The sequence below is a fragment of the Protopterus annectens genome, chromosome 14.part0 (assembly GCF_019279795.1).
Source record: "Protopterus annectens isolate FY-2018-M chromosome 14.part0, PAN1.0, whole genome shotgun sequence".
NCBI lineage: Eukaryota > Metazoa > Chordata > Ceratodontiformes > Protopteridae > Protopterus > Protopterus annectens.
The window spans coordinates 394,720,193-394,736,015 of NC_056748.1; the positions used below are offsets into that span (position 1 = coordinate 394,720,193).

At 41.1% G+C, this 15,823-nt stretch overlaps 1 protein-coding gene across 1 annotated transcript in view; it reads left to right on the forward strand.

The window, feature by feature from the left end:
* The window catches only part of CCAR1 (cell division cycle and apoptosis regulator 1), a 2,906,903-nt gene that overhangs the window by 1,601,623 nt on the left and 1,289,457 nt on the right, over nt 1–15,823 (forward strand). The gene's annotated exons all lie outside the window — the stretch shown is intronic.

Consider the following 15,823-nt stretch of genomic DNA (forward strand, 5'->3'; position numbering starts at 1 on the left):
CTTTTTTGCCCATATCTTATGGAAATGGTATTTACTTTTTACTGGAGGTGTTCCACACCATTTGATTTCTTCCTGTTTTGGGGGCTCCTGACATCTGGGGCAAGAAAAACTGATGTAATGGTGTCGGCTGCATGTTTTATACCCCTGATGACCTGACATCATGGATGAGGCGACAGCATCTGACGCATAAATCCCAGGACTCTGGTATTCAGGCTGACTGAGGGCTACCTGCAGGCAGATAACTCAAGTGTAATGACTGCAACAGTGATTACACTCGAACATCTACATTTATGGTAAGTGTACATAACTGTACTTTCCTTGACTGACAAAAATGTTAAATACCATAGCTAATTTCCCCTTGTTTAAGCATGTTATGAAGCTGTGCATCCGTTTTTTTGATATAATAAATGTATCTCATTGTGTGACACTTCAGTTTATGGATCATCATTATCTCATTGCACTTCAGTATATGCATTATCATGCAACAAATTAAACATATGTTGCTTATAACAGCCAAGCCCCCACCATTGCCCGGACACAAAAACCACAAATTGTTCTCATGCTTTAAATCTGAGATCAAACCCCTTTCAGTGGGAGTTAAATTGTTCCAAGGAAACAAAGGTAGCTCAAGCCTCAAATGTCTGAAATCAAGTTCACAAACCTGCTCAAACAACTTTTAACATGGGATGTAGCTCCAGATTAAATGTGCTAGGAATACGCAATGCCCCTATACCCATGTTCGATGCAAAATGGTCTGCTGTAATAGACTGCAAATTTAGACCTCTAGTAGAATGTTTGAGCTCACATATCAACTTAGATCCATTCTTTGGGCTAGTACAAAATACTGATTCCTACAAAAAAGATCTGCATGTTCCATGTTAAAATCATATGAACTGTGATGACACACCACTGCAACCAGTAATCAAGGAGCCTCAGTCCTCACCACTGGCAACAGTGGGGGACGTTCACTGGAAGGATAAGTATACACACAGTATTCCCAGATGCAGCTCACTGCATCAAGTGCAGTTTCCGTTAAGAGCACACAGAGACCACAGTCAGTCCGGGGCTGGTTTCTCCCTCTTTCTCCAGATCCCTGGTAAGACTCCCCACTAGCACAGCTATATATGGAGTTGATATCTCAGCTGAGTGACCAAGGTAAGACCTCCAGCACCCTCTCTGTCCAACCAGTGCTTCATTTCCCTGCCCAAGTAGCTGACACACACACTTCGAGGTTCAATTTACACACACACATGCACACCTGGGTAAGGCTGGCACAGGTTTACTAGCTATGCTCCCTTCTGCCCAGACTATAAGGTAATTACCACTGCCACCAGTCAACTCCTTATCAGCTACTTTAAAGCCCTTAACAAAGGATGTCCAAGCTTACTGTGAAATATTAATATTAATACAAGTGGTAGTTTGACCAAGAGCAAGGATATTAGGCATGGCCCACACAGTATCACCAAATAAATATGCAGTACTGCCAGAACTTAAATATCTCTACACAGATCAGCCACAATGAAAGGTTTAAATAGGGTCTATATTACAAAATTGAAAAGACAGATAATCGCACAGCAGTTGCATCGAAAATGCCATTTATTGAAGTCGCTGTTGTGGGGTTCTGCACCCAAACACCGCCCAGCTAATTATATATACCAACTCCGAGATCACACTACAGTGAGGAAAAAGGCAAATTTTCCAATCTTCATTGTACCGCAATCTCACTATAAACACCTCAAGGAGTGGCAGTTGATGTACATTGCCATTTGATGAAATCACTTTTCGATACTGTGATATAGACCCATTTAAATATATTTAATAATAAATAATAAAAGAACAGGAAAATACTGAATATATATTCACAGTGACATCAGAGTTTAAAAGTACACAAAATATTTAAAACAACATTGCAGGACAGTTTCAAATAAGTAAAAAAATATCTAAACTAAGCTTCATTACATTCCTGACTGAATCTCAGAGAATTACTATAACCTAAGAACTTACTAATAGAGCAAGGCAGATGTGGTGAATGGATCTTCTAGTTATTGTCAGGTCTAAGACAGAATATAGAATGCTTTGTCTCACTAAGAGACTTCTCAAATTAATATGTACAATATTACTGCTGGGATAGCTTGTAGAATGACATAATTTCTTGTCACCTGACTTCTCGTTCCCAGGTGAAACCCCCACTGCTGGAAGCTGTTAGTGTTTAGCATCTACCTGTAAAAATATATAGACCTCAGATCTTTCACAGATGCTGGAGGTCATAAAACAATTTCATTCCTTCATGCTTTCAAGACTAGTAATTAGTTCACCCTAAAGACAATATAGAAAGCATTGCATCACAGACTCTGTGTCTCTAGCTTCATTGAAAACTGAAAGATATCATCTTTTATTGCATAGCCTATAAAGTAATTTAATTTCAGCTCTTTTCCTAAAATTTGCTGGACTGAAGTTAACCTCCTGTGTTCCAGTTCCACTGTTAAAATACATATATTTAGACAGTTACAATAGTGCATGTGCATTTCTGTTCTCTTCCAGTAGGGCACACTGTGGATGCAGTTCGAAAATAGACACTTTATAAAATACTGTGTGAACCAGTTTGATATACACATGACATGCAGTTCTAATACAGTTGTAACACTAGCATCTTATATAAATCATGTTGATATTCTCAAATGACATGTACTTATTTACAAAATTCTAGATAGCTGTGCTTGGCAGTATCTCCCTTCATCACATGAACTATAATTATACATCCTAAAATCCTGTGAAGTATTAAAAACAATTTTACATGAAATCAAATCAGTCACCTCCTGTGGCTCTTTTTGTTCATCCAGTTGCCCCTGTTGACAGTTTGACTAGTGCTCTCGGTACATTGATGAAAATCCTGTTGACTGCTATTTGCCGTGTTGTTGTGGATCCTATCCGAGCGACGGAGTGTAGTATCTTCCATGAAGGTGTAATCAATTGTAGAATTCTCCCATTGAAGCTGCAAGTGCGGTACCAACTGAAAAATATCATGCTCCATATTTGAAACTGTAGGTGGCTGTGCATATGCCTTTCCCTCTGTGTAATCTTTGCAGTCACAGTTTAGTTTTTTAGCCTTCCTTTGTTGTATTTTATTACAGACATTGTCCACTTTTACAAATATTTCATTAAATTGGTCTTTGACATGCTGGAATTGCAAATGCTCGCTGATACTTTTGTATTGTTTTTTGATGTCCATCTGCAAGATATCCATTTCTTTAACATTTTGTTTCACCATTAATTCCATTAGTTCACAGACATGTCTGTCAAACATGGCCAAAGGTTCTTGCTGAAACACAAAATGTTGTATCAGGCCAGCGGGAAACTTCCATGTTTGAAGTCCCTTAGGAACCCGGTGTGTTCTTAAGGATTCCTGGAAATAAGCATTTTCTTCCTTGTGATACTAAAGTAACTTCTTTTTAAACACGACTAATTACAGTTCCAAACTACTAGTCTCTAGAGTTAAAGTTGTTCCAGAAACTACCGGGCGGTTTAACCAATAATCAATATCCACAAAATCTTTTCTTACCACGCCATCCGAACCATAACTTGCAGGTTGAGTCTGTCTCTGGACCAGCCATTATGCCGGTATGATATCATCCATTTGGGACGTCAGTTGTGTACTCTTATTATCTACGGGCTGTCAACCACCAGAGACTCACTGGGCTGGCTGAGAAAGTAACTGCTGCGACATACGTTACAAGAGAAGCATTAAATTAAGAATTAAGTCATTTAAAACCTCCATTTATTTGTGCAGTGCTCATTGCTGTTGAGTCCTCATTAATACTGCTAGCTGCCAGACATGAACAAACAACACCCGAGGCGCAATGCAGCACACGAGTAAATTTAATAATTGCTCTACCTAAGTATAAAAAATAAGCACTTTCGTTCACATAAATTTGGACTTAATTAGATATTAATATATTTAAAAAGCCCAACTTAAATGCATTCATAAAATCACATGATAGACGCACCTCCAAAGTTAAAAGCTTTTTAAAGCAACTTGACTAACAACACATTTAAGCCATCACACACCACTATACAAAGAATCATAATTATTTATGAAAAGCCTTTCTCTTCAATAAACTTTGTCTTGAGATCTTATCTTTTAAACCTGGGGAGGCTGTTGGGTTAAGATATATTTGCCACCAAAGTTTGCATTCTTCAGTGCGAATCTTCCATGGACCACCCTGGACACTAAATGGTACTTGCTCAATAATACTGAATAAAAATCAAAAATAAAACCAGAACAAGCAACCTCACCAAAGGTAGACTGCCCACGAAAAAACACAAGTCCAAAAAAGCAGCAGTATCCAACAAGTATGGAGAATGGTTTATTCAGTGTAGAACGAAACATAAGCTTAGAACATTCAGCTAAAACGCAATAAAATTCAATAAAACCAGTAGCGGTAAGCGCTTTCGTGTTATTACCCTTCTTTAGACAATACTTTCCAAACATAGAAGCATATTTAAATCTTTTAACTACCAATCACTATACAGTATTGAATCCGCCTGTTCTTTAAGGCGGGCTTTATTGGAATAACCTCATTGAGGCAGGATATCTGTGTGCTGTCAATTCTATAATCCACCTACTTTCCTCACACTCTGTCTTATTCACTGTGTCACCCCCTCTATTCCCTTTAAATATATGCCTGATGACCATACATTTAAAATAATGACCTGGACAAGCTGAAATATGCCTGTAAAGAGCATTATGCTCATTCTTCAGCCTTATGGCTGATAAATGATTCAGAATTCTTGTTTTTAGCATACAATTAGTTTTCCCTACATAGTAACAGGTACAAAGCTGGCATGTCGCAGTTTGCTTGCACTTCAAAATGATAGCTTTTGCCAGTGTAGGGATGGATAAGCCCAATATTTAAATTAATGTGATTGCATGCCTTACAAAGGCCACAAGGTCTTGTACCCTTCCTTGTGGCTATATGTCTATGATATTCCCCTCCTTCATGACTTAGCAGCTCTTTCAGGTTCTTATTTCTCCTAAACCCAAATGAAGGTGTTGCACCCACTGTTACATTCATCTTATCATCTGAGACCAATATTTTCCAATTATTTCTTATTATATCACAGACCCCATGTATATTACTGCTATAGGTAAACATAAATCTTAAACCTTTATTTTGTTGCCTCCAGTTTTTTGTTGTGTCATCATCCCTATTAAATTTCAGCCAGGGGCTCATTTTATCTTGTCTGAGTTTCCTTTGTCATACAAAAGTTTGCCTTACCTTCTGTCTGTCATAGCCTCTTTCTACAAAATTGTCATGTAATTGTGCTTTTTTTTATTTCAGTCATCATCCTCCGTACATATTCTAGATATCCTACTTAGCTGCCCTTTCACAATATTATTAAAGGTATACTGGGGGTGCACACTATCCCTTGTCAGCAAACTGTTTTTCCAGCAGTCTTTTGTAGAGTTTTGTTTTAAAACCATTTTCATCCTGTGTCAATCTGACATCAAATGAAAATTTAAGGAAGGTGGTGGAGGATTCTAGATAGCTAACAAAGCTAACCAGTTCACTCCCCCCCCAAACAAAAAGATATCGTCCACAAATCGCTGATACAGATGTATCGTATACCTCCATTTATTTGAATGTCCAAATACAAACTGCCTCTCCCAAAAAACTAAAACCAAATTAGCATAGGTATTCGCACAGGGGGTTGCCCATGGCTACACCCTGTGTCTGTCTATAATAATACATCCACATAGAAATGCATTGTGTTCCAGGACCATACTCAATAGTTCTTTCACTAACCTTAATTTAGCTCCCTCCAACATATTCACTTCTGATGGGAGGCACTCTAATGCATGTATGCCGTAGTTGTTACTAATCACAGTGAAGAGACTTTGTACATCGTGTTACCCTGATGTACTACAAGACACCTTTGGCCTCTACTGCTTCTCTCAAAGTCATTATAAATGCCCAGTATCTCAAAACCTCAGTAAACCCCACCTTTAAAGGTCTTAACTCACATTCCAACCATATAGAGATGTTCTCGGTTATCCATCCCCTCCCAGAGACAATGGGTCTCTTGGGAGGGTTCTGTGGATTTTTTATGTAATTTTGGGAGGGCTTTAAAAATCTGTGTAACCGGATGTTCAACCCATAAAAAAATTAAACAACTCCTTATCCAATAAGCCTTCAGCCTGAAGTTGTTTCAAGCCATTTCTAACACCAGAAATTATTTTATTCAAAGTTATAGGAGAAATCAGTACATAGGTAGAAGTATCAGAAAGTCATGTAAATTTGTCTTGAGAGAGACTTTTATCCAAAACAATACTGAAGAATGGTTGGTAGTTAAAATATTTAAATATATTTCTATGTTTGGAAAGTATTGTCTGAAGAAGGGTAATAACCCTTGAATAAAAATCAATGTGAAGGATATTTTAGAGGGGTCTGTATCACACCATCGAAAAAGACATTAACCGAACGGCTTAAAAATTGAAAATGCCATTCATCAAAGTCGCTGTTGTGAGTGGCTGTGCCCCTCACACCCCCACACACTAATTATATATACCAGCTCTGAGATCGCATTACAGTGAGGAAAGGGCACATTTTCCGATCTTCACTGTACTGCGATCTCACAAAACGCACCTTGATGAACGGCATTTTCGATTTGTAAGCCGTTAGGTTAACGTCCTTTTCAGTGCCGTGATATAGACTAATTTTAGAGTATGTTTATAAAGGGCATTTGTATTTTTCTGCACAAATATCATTATAATGCTCATAAATGTGGTCCCTTATCCTTTCCGTTTTACCGACATAAAACCCTTCATATATCTGGCACAAAGCAGTGTGAATTATGCCATTAGTGTTGCAATTGAATCTACCTGGAACATTTTACTTTTTATACATTTTCAGTTCTTTCAGAGTAATTCTAAACATTAATGACATAATATTGGGTTTATGCTTTGAGTTCTTCCACCAGTTTAACATAGTCAACTACCATCCAGTATTTTCAGCCACTACTGCTTGACCACAGCTGACATGTCTAAACTGTATGCAGGGGGATTAATGCTTTGCATGTCCCGAATCTTTTTATAATTTCTCCTATGTGTTGACCTTATCTTTATTTCCTGATAGCAATCTCTGGTTTGAGTCAAGGCACTCCTGATTCTTCTAGTCAGTTCTTAGACTTTTTTTTCTGTTACTTAGGCATTTTCCCTTAAAAGAATGGAACACTTTTACTGGCTTAGTCTGTACACGGGTTTTCTCACTGTCTGGATATTTATAGGCAGTGTCACCTTAAGCTTGCTGGCTCAGTCTTTGGTGACTAAACTTTATTTCCTTCATAGCATGCTTTGCATCCAGAAATGTCTTTGAATTTCCAAGCAGAATATTCTGAAGATGGCTTGATATAGCAATTTGAAGCTCTATATGCCTGTCATCATCACTAATTAGTGGGATATGCCTGGAGTACAGCAAGTCATGTTTCAATTCTGGTGTTTGCATTTTTTTTTCCATTGTCTCTTTACCATAAGTTACCTTTGCAGCCACTTGGTCCATTTTTTCCATATCAGTGGGGTGAAAGTCAGGATCATCATTCCTACAGCCATAAGGGGTGTGTTGAGGTTTTCTTCTTTATTCTCTCTGGCCTTAATTCAAGCAACCAGTGAGGAAATGGGATGACAACAGAGAATCATTTTACTTCCACAATGGACAGTTCCTACATAAATCCCTGACCGAACAACTGAGGCACAAGAGGTGAATTTCCTGGTCTCCATCAGTAAGTTAGCTCTGCCTGGTGTACCCCCAAGTGCACACAACTCACTCCTGTGAGAATGAGCTGGGAGCACCCCTGTACTGAATGTCCAGTGGTTGCTTTAGATTCCTCTGCCATGATCCAGTTATAGGCCACATGGATCCAACTTCTTGTATGTCCTTGGAGGCTTTACAGACATCTACTCCAGGTATTGAGTTGGAACCTTCGCTGATTATACTTTAGGGACCAAGGGGGATTTCACAGATTTTAATGAGGGAGGAAATCTGTACTACGTTTGAGTGTCACAAAGGGAAGGGCCCTCCTAATGTACTTCGTGCAGACATCCTGTAGAAAAGAAACAGAAAACCAAGCATATTTCTCCTGCAGCTAAAGATCCCCAACATGAATGGCAGAAATTTACTTGGGTTGTTTAGTGCTTTGACGGCCTTAAAGCCTCCTCAAGGGATGTTTGTGCCTACTTCCCCCTGGTCTTCCACGCCTCTTAAAAGACCTAGGGAACGGGATTCCTTTGACGAAGATCAGGACTTCAGGGAAGAGACCTTAGCCTACTCTTCCCAGGTCAGTTCCCCCTTGGATTCTGGTTTAGAAGAGGAGGATTCTGTTAGTCCTGATTCTCTTTAAGTAGAACTCTCTTTTGGGGACATTGTTACCTATATGATGGAATTCTTTAAGTGTGATTGCCCTTAGGTTGCTGATATCCAGAAAAGGCATTATGAGCTCCTTCAGATGGAGTTTCCCAAGCCTTCTGCTGTTCCCCCTGTTTTGGCTGGCATCCTGGGTACCTTTTCAGCAGCTTCTTTGGCCCCCGATTCTCAGCCATATGCTCCCAAGAACAGATTTTACAAAGTGCCTGATAAATGTAAATTTTTATATAAATGCCATTCTGCTGATCATTTTGTAGTATCTGTCTTTTTAGATAAGCCCTCTAAGCTATTGTCTTCTACCAGGTATACTTCCGTCTAAATGTAGTAGGGACATGGAGAGGCTGGGCAAGAAGGTTTATACTGCTGCCACCTTATGCTTCAGGGCTATTAACTACCAGGCTCATATAACTAAGTATGTTTTGGCCCTCCTTTCTCATGTTTCTTGGGTTATTGCTGATGTTCCTGACTCTGAGGGGAAGGCCTCTGCCCCTTTCCCTGTTGGGTTCCACCTCTTAAATTGCCTACCATTCTATTAAGTGCAGCTGTGATACAACTGATGCTTCTTCCGGGGCTGCTGCATTTGCTTCTGTCATTAGGCATCCTTCATGGCTTCATCTTCAAGCTCCTACTGATGACATTAAGGCCAAATTGTTGAATCCTCCTGTAATTGCTCTTTGCAGGATGAAGAGTTCAGGTCTTTCCTTATCTGGACAATCTGAACATTCAAGCTTCTCTAGTGTACTGTTTCCCTATTGCAGAGTCTATGGTTCACCATAAACTTTCAACAGTCAGCTCTGACTCTTTCTCAAGAGCAAGTTTTTCTTGGTTGCAGGATCCAGGCCATCCATATGCTGGCATCTCTGCCAGGCCCAAGACCCTGTCTCTTATTGTCTTTTTCGAGTCTCTTTTTCCTCTGGATAGCCAAGGATTTTCTCAGAGTCCTTGGGATCATGGCTTCCTCCATTCCCATGCTTCCTCTGGCCAGGCTCCATCTGAGGAAGCTTCAGTGGTACCTCAAGTCAGTGTGGCTTCAATGTAGCCACCCCCTTGGCTTCCCAGTTCCCTTCCACCCTTGTCTCAATCTCAAGATTCAGTGATGCATTCATCAACTTACTCTCAACATGGGACTTCCCTTTCAGGTTCCAGCCTCGACTCAAGAGTTCTTTACAGATGGCTCAGACAGAGGATGCGAGCCTCCGGCTCTTTCAGAGTTCAATGTCTGTGGCCTCTTTATCAGAGGTTGGACCACATCAGTATAAATGAGATGAGGGCTTTGCTTCTAGCTCTTTAGGCTTTTTATTCCCTCTTGCGGTATGGAAACAAACAGGTGGGCACAAGGTCCTGTCTTCTCTGCAGGTTAGCTCTTCAGGTCTGAGATCTAGCTGTCCAGTGTCAGGTGACTCTCTAAGCTGTTTACATTCCCTCGGAGGTCTATCAAGTAGCAGACTGAGCAAGTCCAGCACACAAGCTTAGAAATGGATATTTCACAGAGATATGTTTTTGGACATTGTCCATTGGTGGGATGTTCCTCGGTTACATCTTTTTGCCTCCGCTCTGAACAGACAGCTTTCTTTGTTTTGTTCCAGAGTCCCTAGTCCTCTGGTGTTTATAGTGGAAGCCCTCTCTTTTCCTTAGAAGGAGATGTTTCTGTACGCCTTCCCCATGCCTTCCTCTGCTTCCGAGAGTCTTGCACAAGATCAGGTAGGACTCTCCCAAAATCTTGTTAGTGACCCTTTTGGCCCAGACAGTATTGGTTCCCCTTTCTTTCTCACTTTGCCAAGGCAATCACCACAAGTTACCTCACAGGCTGGACCCTTCTCACACAAGACAAGGGGTCTCTTTTATCCATCCTCACTTGTCCACTCTTCATCTCATGCTGTGGGTGATAGGGTTTGATCGCTTTTAGGAACCACTTTTCTGAGGACATCCTCCAGGTTCTGCAGGAAGCCAGGAGGCCCACTACCAGCAAATAATGTTTGTCCAAATGGAAGAGATTTTCTGTCTGGTGCCTCTCTCGAAAGCAAGATCCCATGCCTGTGCAGGTTCCCATGGTTCTTCCTTATTTGTGTGATTTGCTCCATGCTGGGTTAGCATATTCCTCAGTTAAAGCTCACCTGTCAGCAATTTCTGCTTGTCTGCCCTTGGCTCCTCTTCTGGCCTCTAGTTTTGAGGTCAAGCAGTTTCTTAAAACATCCTTCATATCGGGCCTTCCAGTAAGCCTATTCCACCTTCCTGGGACCTCAGTTTTGCTCTTAAAACATTGACTCTGGCTCCTTTTGAGCATGCTGCTTCAGCTTCCTTACAACATTGTACTTGGAAGATTGTTCTTCTGTGGGCTCTCTCTTCGCCTGTGAGGGTACCGAACTGCAGGCCATTATGGATATTCTTGCTTTGTTAGTTTTTTCACAGAGACAGGGTGTCTCTTCGTACTAATACTTTTTTTATGACCAAGGTAATCAATGTGTTGTCCCTTGATCAGTCTATTCATTTGCCTTCCTTTCTTTCCTTCTTCGCAGTCTGCCAGTGAGAAGGTTTCTTCACACCTTGGATTTGCATAGACAATTCAGATATTATTTGGATAAAACTAAAGTTATTCGCAAATCTGAGCAACTTTTTGTTTCCTTTCATCCCAGATGCTTGGGTTTAGCTGTTTCTAAGCAAACCATCTCTTCCTAAATTTCTAAAGCTGTTTCGTTTTGTTAATTAATTTCATGGCAAATGCCTTTCCTCTTCAGTTAAGGTTCATTCTACTAGAGCTGTTGCTTTCTCTGGTGTTTTTTTTCAAGGGGCTGGATGTCACTTCCATCCTTGCGATTGCTACTTGGTCTTCTGTCCATATTTTCACTAAACAGTACAAGTTGGAAAATTATTTCTGTGGCTAGAGCTGGCTTTGCCAGGGCGATTCTACATGGGATTTTGAGGGCGGTTCAGTGCCTTCCTCCTCCCAGGTTTCCTCTTAAGCTTTTGTATTCTCCTTTGTGTTGGGAATACTGCAATAGTGATATGGAAGGATGTATAGTTGCATAAAGTCTTACCATAACAGTAGATGTCCTTCTCTTCATTGTAGTATTCGCTTCCTCCCTCCTGCCCCCTCTGCTCTACCCTATCCTTGTCCTCCTGGTAGAGGGATTCTTCTCTATTTTCTCCTTATGGATGCATTTGTTTTTCTTTGTCCTTTAGGGCATTGTGTTCCTCCTGTTTATTTTTTTCAGTTTTGAATGCATGCATCCGTATTTCACATTTATGCCCTATGCCTTGTGTTGGGATAATGTGTGACATATGGCATCTGTAAGTACTAAGGCTTTGGTATACTGGTCAGATATTGGGGCTGTCCTTTTCATGAGATCCCTTCTGTTAGGAGTACTGCAACAGTGAAGAGAAGAACATCTACTGATGTCCTTCTTTATCACTGTTGCAGTATTCCTTACCAAATAGATTATCTGCCAAAGGTAGTCCAATGTCTGCCCAGTATACCAAAGCCTTATCATTTTATAGACATTGTACATCACACGTATGGCCTCTGCTCAAGGCGTAGGGCATGAAGGTGATGTATGGATGAACATAACTCAGAACTTCTTTGCCACTAGTCTGAATGCCCCATCTGTGCTGGTTACTTTGCCATGATTCAGATAAGTGCCTCATTGAGGTTTCTTCTTACCTTTTTTCTTTTTTGATTTTGTGAGCTTACATGTCATCCAGAAAGGGAAAATGTCAGTGTGGGAAACAGATCCCCCATAAGGATTGTCACAAGCAGTTTCTCTTTTGTATGGGTGCTTCTCACGACCATACACAGTGTTCTGACTGCCCAGCGTTTGTCCCTAAGGCCCTAATTAGATATCTGTCCTCCTTGTCCATTTACCTGGAGAACCAGTGTCTTAAGTTGTTGGTGCAGAGTGCTGTGGCAGAATCCTCCCATCCCAAAGGTCAACCGCCTACCAAAAAAAAAAAGCTCAAGAAACTTGGGTCTGATTCGGCTACTGTCCTGTCTCCAACAGACGTCTCACTTGAGGTTGGTGAAAACTCAGAGTATCACCCGACTGTTCTGTCAGGTTCCTCTGCTGGGACCCTCAGATGCTCTGTAAACATCAGCTCCCAATGTTGAGGGGAAACCTCGGCTGATTATTTATAGGTTCATAGGAGGTTACTAGGCTAATGGCCATAGAGCCATTACAAGCCTAGCCATAATTATACCGAGTTGCCCTAGTTGATAGTAGTTAGATGAGCGAAGATCTCCAGCTTCTGATATTCAAAAGAGGTGTTATGAGTTCCTCCAGATGGAGTCCCCTAAGCTCTCTGCTGTATTTCCTGTATCAACTGCCCTTCTAGATACCTTCTCAGCAACCTCTGTGGCTCAGCTCTCAACCTACAGCTCCTAAAAAACTGATAGATTTTACAAGGTGCCTGATGAGTGTAAGTTCCTTTCCAAATGTCATTTTGCTGCCCCTTCTTTAGTGTCTGTCTCTTTTGACACACTCTAAACTTTTGCCTTCTGCTAAAATACTTCCTGTGTATAAGGATAGTAGAGCTATGGAACTTGGCCTTTTGGGCTATGAATTATATCAGACCCATGTGACCAAATAAGTTTTAGCCCTTCTTTTTCAGGCTTCCCAGGCTATCTCAGAACACTCTGATTCTGAACGTAAGGCCTTGGCCCACTCTTTACAGGTGCTCTACGTCTCAGGTAGCTCACCACTGTGTTAAATGTAGCTATGACGCAGCTGATGCCTCTTCTAGGGCTACTGCTTTTGATTCTGTTTTGAGATGTTATTCTTGGCTTCATCTCCAGCCTTTGCCTGATGATATTAAGGGTAAATTGTTGGATGCTTCTCTTGACAATAAGAACCTGTTTGGCTCTGCAGCTGTTGAGCTTTTATAAGTCTATTTAGGATAAAAGTGTGGCCTTGCAGGAATTGAAGTATATTTTTGTGTCTACTATACCTAAGTTCCAGAGGATTTATCCATCCAGATCTGATGCAAGTCTTCTCAGACTCATAGTTTTCAGAAACCTCCTTTTCAAGAAAAGCCATGTTCAGTCTGACTGCTTGCTTCCCCTTTTCTTGAGTTGGGTTCCCTTATCCCTTTGCCTTTTCTTGTCCCTTCCCAGTTAGTTAAGGGTCACTCAAGACTCTTTGGTTGTGTCCATCATCCCCCAGGCGTATTTCATGGTTTGCAAACCCTTCCTCACTTTTTGGGGATCCCTTAACTTCCTTGGGAGCAGCTTCCTTTTTTCCCCAGAGGTGCTTCAGTCTCTCTTCTTGTGGGGCAACATTCAAGCTGTACCCCTGGCCCAGGTAGGGAAGGGCTTTACTCTAGAATGTTTCTATGGGTCCCCAAGAAAGAAGGCACCTGATGACCAGTTCTGGATCTTTCCCAGCTCAACACCTTTCTCAAGATTCTTTCTTTTTAGATGTTGTCTCTTCAAACCTTATTTCCTCCTCTTCTTCCTCAGACCTTTTTGGTCTCTCTGGATCTCAAGAATGCTTACCTTCATATCACATTTCATCCCCTTTTCAGGAAAAGTTTGCGTTTCTGTGTTTCTTCAGTTCTCTGCTTTGCCCTTTCTGTTGTCCCAGGGGTATTCACCAATTGCCTCACTCCTGTGATTGCCTTTTGCAGGATGAGAGGAGTTCAAATATTTCCTTATCTGGACAATGTGCTCATTCAAGCTTCTTTCCCCAAGATCTTGCTTCAGCACCTCCAGTAAACTGTTTGTCTCTTACAAAGCCTGGGGTGTACAATAAACTTCCGGAAATCAGTCCTGGTTCCTTCTCAGGATCATGTGTTTCTCGGGTGCAAACTCCAGACCATTTCTATGCTGGCTTCCCTGCCTACTCCCAAGGCTCTTTCTCTAATCACCTTCCTCTGGTTTCATTTACAGACAGGCAATTTCTCAGGACACTAGGATTCATGGCTTCCACCATACCTATGCTACCTCTAGCCAGATCTCGTATGAGAAAATTACAGTGTTTCCTAAAGTTAATATGGCTCCAATGCTGTAATCCACTAGATTTTCTAGTCCTCCTCCTTTCATACCTCAATCTAGAGCTTCAGTGTTGGATTAATCAGCTTTCTTTCAACCCGGGATTTCCTTTTCAGCCCCTAGTCCCCTCTCAGAAACTTTTCTTGGATGCCTCAAACATGGGGTGGCGTACCTCTTTCGGTTCCCTCAAGGTCCAAGGTATCTGGCTTCATCACAGGTTAGACCACATCACCATCAAGGAAATGAGCTCTTCTTTTCGCCTTTCAGACCTTTCATTCTCTCTCTCTCTCTCTCTTCCAGGACCTTTCAAAATCGTCAGACAGTACTGCAGTGATGTTGTGTATCAACAAGCAAGGGAGGACATGGTCCTGCCTTCTTTGCAGACTAGTTCTTCAAGTTTGGGATCTAGCTGTCCAGCATCAAGTGACTCTTCAGGCTAGATAAATTCCTTCAGAAGAAAATATAGTGACAGACTCTGAGTAGGTCCAAAGCACAGGCTCACAAATAGATGGAGATGTTTTTCTGGACATTGTCCACTGGTGGGGTACTCCTCAGGTAGATCTTTTTGGCTAATAAAAAAACAAAAACAATATGCTACTGTGTAAAAAAAAACTATATAAACGGTCTGGTCCCCTTCCGAATAACTTTATTAAAAGACAAACCAAGAACTATTTAAAATAACATATTTAGTGCTTTCATCTCTGCAAAGGAGACTTCCTCAGAATACTGGTATAGGTATTCTGAGGAAGTCTCCTTTGCAGAGATGAAAGCGCTAAATACATTATTTTAAATAGTTCTTGATTTGTCTTTTAATAAAGTTATTTGGATGGGGACCGGACTGTTTATATAGTTTTTTTTTTTACACAGTAGATCTTTTTGGCTCCCATGTAAACAGGCAACTTTCACATTTTGCGCTAGAGTCCCAAGTCCTCTGGCTTGGAAGATGGACACCCTTATCTTTTTCTTGGAAAGGGATGTTTCTCTACACTTTCCCTTACCTTCATTTGATTCCAGTGGTCCTGCACAAGATAGATCAGGACTCCCTCAAAATCTTGTTGTTGACTCCCTTTTGGTTCCCCCTTCTTCACCTAGCCAGGGGCAATCAACACAAGTTACCTCACAGGGAAGACCTACTCACACAAGACAAAGAGTCTCTGATCATCCTTAGTTGTCCACACTTCCAAGTGACATTGTGGGTGATAGGGTTTTGATCCCTTTTAGGCACCTGTTTTCTGAGGACATGTTTAGGATTCTGCAAGAGGTCAGGAAATCCTGTGTGTCCAAATAGAAGAGATTTTCTGTTAGGTGCCTTACTCGTAACCAGGATCCACTTTCTGTAGAGATCCCCTTGGTTTTGTCTTATTTGTGTGAATTGCTCAAGGCTGGGTTAGCATATTCTTCTTTCAAAGCTCACCTCCACAATTTC